The sequence below is a fragment of the Schistocerca nitens genome, chromosome 8 (assembly GCF_023898315.1).
Source record: "Schistocerca nitens isolate TAMUIC-IGC-003100 chromosome 8, iqSchNite1.1, whole genome shotgun sequence".
Classification (NCBI taxonomy): Eukaryota; Metazoa; Arthropoda; class Insecta; order Orthoptera; family Acrididae; genus Schistocerca; species Schistocerca nitens.
Genome location: NC_064621.1, coordinates 511,454,841 through 511,460,409, shown reverse-complemented (window position 1 = coordinate 511,460,409; position 5,569 = coordinate 511,454,841). Strand labels below are relative to the sequence as shown.

Below are 5,569 nucleotides of genomic sequence, written 5' to 3'. Positions count from 1 at the left end.
GAAATTTTGCTTCATTTGGTATTTTACTGATGAATGAACCATAATACATGAACCACCATACCCACTGTCTCTACATAAGCTAACTGCTACTTCATAATCTGTAAGTTTGTTCAATAAATTTGTATTTTAACCTTTAAGCTAATGTTCACTTAAGCAAATAACCTTTACAGACCATTTTGTTCTCTCTAGAAATATTTCTTAGTCATGAAGCTTAGTGACCAGATTACTTGACAAATTCAAATGCATAATAAGATTATTATTTGCTATTCTAGATGTGATGTCATCAAAATTATCTACTCTAAACTGGCCAGACACAACTTTTTGTATATTACTTATCTCAGTGTTTTTTTTTCCTCTCAGTTTCTACTAAAAATCCTTAAGATGGCATGGTGGTGAAGTTTTTCTCTTGTTATGAGTGGCCCCTATTGATTCTTCTGCTGTTGTTTCTTCTGTTGATGTTGTTGGTTCTTCTATTGTTGCTTCTTCACTAGTTACTTGTTCAAGTGATGATTGTATTCCTGATTCTGGCAATACTGATGCTGCCACCACTTGTGATAGTGGCTCTGTTGTTGTCTCTGATGGTGGTTCTACTGTTGATTGAGATGATGATGCTGCATCTGTAGTATGTTCCGGTAAGTTGTGTATATGTACAAGGAACAGAAGTGGTCCTAATTTACATTCCTGTGGCATTTCATTTGAACATCAAGTGTGTTTGACAGATGACTTTCTGAACTCACTACTTGCTTCCTTTTTTTAAGCTATGATTTGACGAGTTTTAAACTTTTGTCACATATTTCATAATACTCAAGTTTTGTGAGCAAAACAAGAATGGTCAACACAGGCAAAGGCATTTCTCAGATCACATAAGGTTACCTGTATGTGAACATGGTCCTCAAATGCCGCTAAAATGTCTCTCACTAAGAGTTCTATGGCATGTATAGTTGACTTTTCTTTTCTGTAACCAAACTGTGATGTACTTAACATATGATAAGGATGTGCACAGCAAATCAGTGTATCAGAACAGTGCTGTTTACAAACCAAAAATTCTTTACAGTGCATTGCCAGATAACATCAAAAAAATACCAAACATTAATACATTTAAAAAAGAACTAAAAAATCTACTAATAAACAACAGCTTCTACAACATTAATGAATACCTGGAATTTTGCTCAAATCTGTAGGTCTGGTTCATAACTCTCTCAACAAAAATTCATAATTATCAAACCATTCTGAGATATAACTAAACATCTTTTATCCATGTATGCATCTAATTATCCACCTAACTTCTGTGCCATATGTTACTATGCCTATTTAACTAAAGTATTGGTATTTAATTGTTTTAGTAATATCAACCAAGATGTTTTGCTCCCTTTATATATATCCATCCACACATACAGACACTATGGGTGTGTGTGCGAGTGTATACCTGTCCTTTTTTCCCCCTAAGGTAAGTCTTTCCGCTCCCGGGATTGGAATGACTCCTTATCCTCTAACTTAAAACCCACATCCTTTCGTCTTTCCCTCTCCTTCCCCTCTTTCCTGATGAGGCAACAGTTTGTTGCGAAAGCTTGAATTTTGTGTGTATATTTGTGTTTGTTTGTGTGTCTATCGACCTGCCAGTGCTTTTGTTTGGTAAGTCTCATCATCTTTCTTTTTAGATATATTTTTCCACGTGGAATGTTTCCCTCTGTTATATATATATATATATATATATATATATATATATATATATATATATATATATATATATATATATATATATATATATATATATATATATATATATATATATATGGCAACGGCCTTGCCACAGTGGATACACCGGTTCCCGTGCGATCACCGAAGTTAAGCACTGTCGGGTGTGGCCGGCACTTGGATGGGTGACCATCCTGCCGCCATGCGCTGTTGCCATTTTTCGGGGTGCACTCAGCCTCGTGATGCCAATTGAGGAGCTACTCGACCGATTAGTAGCGGCTCCGGTCAATGAAAACCGTCTTAACGACCGGGAGAGCGGTGTGCTGACCCCATGCCCCTCCTATCCGCATCCTCGCCTGAGGATGATACGGCGGTCGGATGGTCCCGATGGGTCGCTTGCGGCCTGTAGACGGAGTTAGTTATATATATATATATATAAAATTAAATGGGATAAAGTTTTTGTTATAAAGCTGAGTAGATATGAATGATAAGGTTTTGTACTTGATGTAAATATATAATATTTTATACCGTTATGTATATTGTTGTTGAAGGCCCACTGTAGCAGTCTCACCTGCTTTTAAATCTTCGTTGATTGATGATTGTTGTCCTCGGTGTTGACATACTGCATTGCTACACTGACTGCAAATGGGTTGTGGATTCCAAGACACACTACTGTAAATCATGTAGCCGACAGGTGCACAGTTGCGTTTCACAATGCTTTAATTTTCACTTTGCACAAACCCCAATATTACACTGTTATATGGCCAGTGCACTATTGTTTAATTTGCAATAAGGCTCATTAATAGTTAGCAGGTGAAACTCCACATACTGCTACAATAGTTACTTGTTGATCATCTATGAGCAGTAAAACCTAACCACAAAGTCCACAGTTCTTGAAGAATAATCAGGTATGTATGGAGCAACCACTGTCACTGTTTTTTACACATGACCTAATTGTTTAACATATATTTCACAGTTAAACTGCAGCATTTTTGTTGTTCTAACCAGCACAGGTTACTCGCCTGAAACTCGGACGTGGACTGACTGTCTCATGACCAAAATTTGAGCCCTTATATATAATCACAATAAATATGTACTGCAACTACACATTGTTTAAAGTTAAATTTACAGAAGTTACAATCAAAACTTAATTCATTAAATTAACTGAATAGATCAAAAAATTGGTTCCTTTTAACAGTTTCTTCTAGTACAAGGGTTAAGCTGAATAAATTTGTTTAAATCATGAAATTAACAAATATTGGTACACAAACATTACTTTTGACAAATATGTTAATTCCTCTGGAATTAATAAAGGGCTGGTTTTGCTAGCATGTTTTTGAATAGAGCCAAATAAATACCTAAAGACTGCTATTATTTCATCTTTCAAATGTTAATAATTATGATAGAATTTATATTTGTTTATATGTCAACCATAGAATTTAAGTTAAAAACAACTACTGATTTGATCCTATAATGAAAGATGTTAACTAGAAATAGTTGAAATAAACTCCCCCACCCATGAACCATGGACCTTGCCGTTGGTGGGGAGGCATGCGTGCCTCAGCAATACAGATAGCCGTACCGTAGGTGCAACCACAATGTAGGGGTATCTGTTGAGCGGCCAGACAAACGTGTGGTTCCTGAAGAGGGGCAGGAGCCTTTTCAGCAGTTGCAGGGGCAACAGTCTGGATGATTGACTGATCTGGCCTTGTAACACTATTGAAATCGGCCTTGCTGTGCTGGTACTACGAACGACTGAAAGCAAAGGGAAACTACAGCCGTAATTTTTCCCAAGGGCATGCAGCTTTTTCTGTATGGTTAAATGATGATGGTGTCCTATTGGGCAAAATATTCCAGAGGTAAAATAGTCCCCCGTTCATATCTCGGGCGGGGACTACTCAGGAGGACGTTGTTTTCAAGGAGAAAGAAAACTGGTGTTCTACGAGTCAGAGCATGGAATGTCAGATCCCTTAATCAGGCAGGTAGGTTAGAAAATTTAAAAAAGGAAATTGATAGATTAAAGTTAGATATAGTGGGAATTAGTGAAGATCGGTGGCAGGATAGACAAGTCTTCTGGTCATGTGAATACAGGGTTATAAATACAAAATCAAATAGGGGTGATGCAGTAGTAGGTTTAATAATGAATAAAAAAGTAGGAGTGCGGGTAAGCTACTACAAACAGCATAGTGAATGCATTATTGTGGCCAAGATAGATATGAAGCCCATGCCTACCACAGTAATACAAGCTTATATGCCAACTAGCTCTGCAGATGACGAAGAGATTGGTGAAACGTATGATGAGATAAAAGAAATTATTCAGATAGTGAAGGGAGACAAAAATTTAATACTCATGGGTGACTGGAATTCGATAGTAGGAAAAGGAAGAGAAGGAAATGTAGTAGGTGAATATGGAATGAGGTTAAGGAATGAAAGAGAAAGCCCCCTGGTAGAATTTTGCACAGAGCATAACTTAATCATAGCTAACACTTGGTTCAAGAATCATAAAAGAAGGTTGTATACATGGAAGAAGCCAGCAGATACTGGAAGGTGTCAGACAGATTGTATAATGGTAAGACAGAGATTTAGGAACCAGGTTTTAAATTGTAAGACGTTTCCAGGGACAGATGTGGACTCTGACCACAATCTATTGGTTATGAACTGTAGATTAAAACTGAAGAAACTTCAAAAAGGTGGGAATTTAAGGAGATGGGACCTGGATAAATTGAAAGAACCAGAGGTTGTAGAGAGTTTCAGGGAGAGCATTAGGGAATGATTGACAAGAATGGGGAAAGAAATACAGTAGAAGAAGAATGGGTAGCTTTGAGAGATGAAATAGTGAAAGCAGCAGAGGGTCAAGTAGGTAAAAAGATGAGGGCTAATAGAAATCCTTGGGTAACAGTAGAGATATTGAATTTAATTGATGAAAGGAGAAAATACAAAAATGCAGTAAATGAAGCAGGCAAAAAAGAATACAAATGTCTCAAAAATGAGATCGACAGGAAGTGCAAAATAGCTAAGTAGGGTTGGCTAAAGGACAAATGTAAGGATGTAGAAGCATGTATCACTAGAGGTAAGATAGATACTGCTTACAGGAAAATTAAAGAGACCTTTGGAGAAAAAAAGAACCACTTGCATGAATATCAAGAGATCAGATGGAAACCCAGTTCTAAGCAAAGAAGGGAAAGAAGAAAGGTGGAAGGAGTATATAGAGGGTCTATACAAGGGCAATGTACTTGAGGACAATATTGTGGAAATGGGAGGTAGAAGAAGATGAAATGGGAGATATGATACTGCGTGAAGAGTTTGAAAGAGCACTGAAAGACCTAAGTCGAAACAAGGCCCCGGGAGTAGACAACATTCCATTAGAACAACTGATAGCCTTGGGAGAGCCAGCCATGACAAAACTCTACCATCTGGTGAGCAAAATGTATGAGACAGGGGAAATACCCTCAGACTTCAAGAAGAATATAATAATTCCAATTCCAAAGAAAGCAGGTATTGACAGGTGTGAAAATTACCGAACTATCAGTTTAATGAGCCACAGCTGCAAAATACTAACATGAATTCTTTACAGGGTAATGGAAAAACTGGTAGGAGCTGACTTCGGGGAAGATCAGTTTGGATTCCGTAGAAATGTTGGAACACGTGAGGCAATACTGACCCTACGATTTATCTTAGAAAATAGATTAAGGATAGGCAAACCTATGTTTCTAGCATTTGTAGACTTAGAGAAAGCTTTTGACAATGTTGACTGGAATACTCTCTTTCAAATTCTGATGGTGGCAGGGGTAAAACACAGGGAGCAAAAGGCTATTTACAATTTGTACAGAAACCAGATGGCAGTTATTAGAGTCGAGGGGCATGAAAGGGAAGC

The 5,569-nt window shown here is 37.5% G+C and overlaps 1 pseudogene; it reads left to right on the top strand.

Annotated features, from left to right (window-relative positions):
* The first annotated feature begins 1,794 nt into the window (after nucleotides 1-1,794).
* LOC126200094 (5S ribosomal RNA) lies at nucleotides 1,795-1,911 on the top strand (annotated as a pseudogene).
* Nucleotides 1,912-5,569: the final 3,658 nt, after the last annotated feature.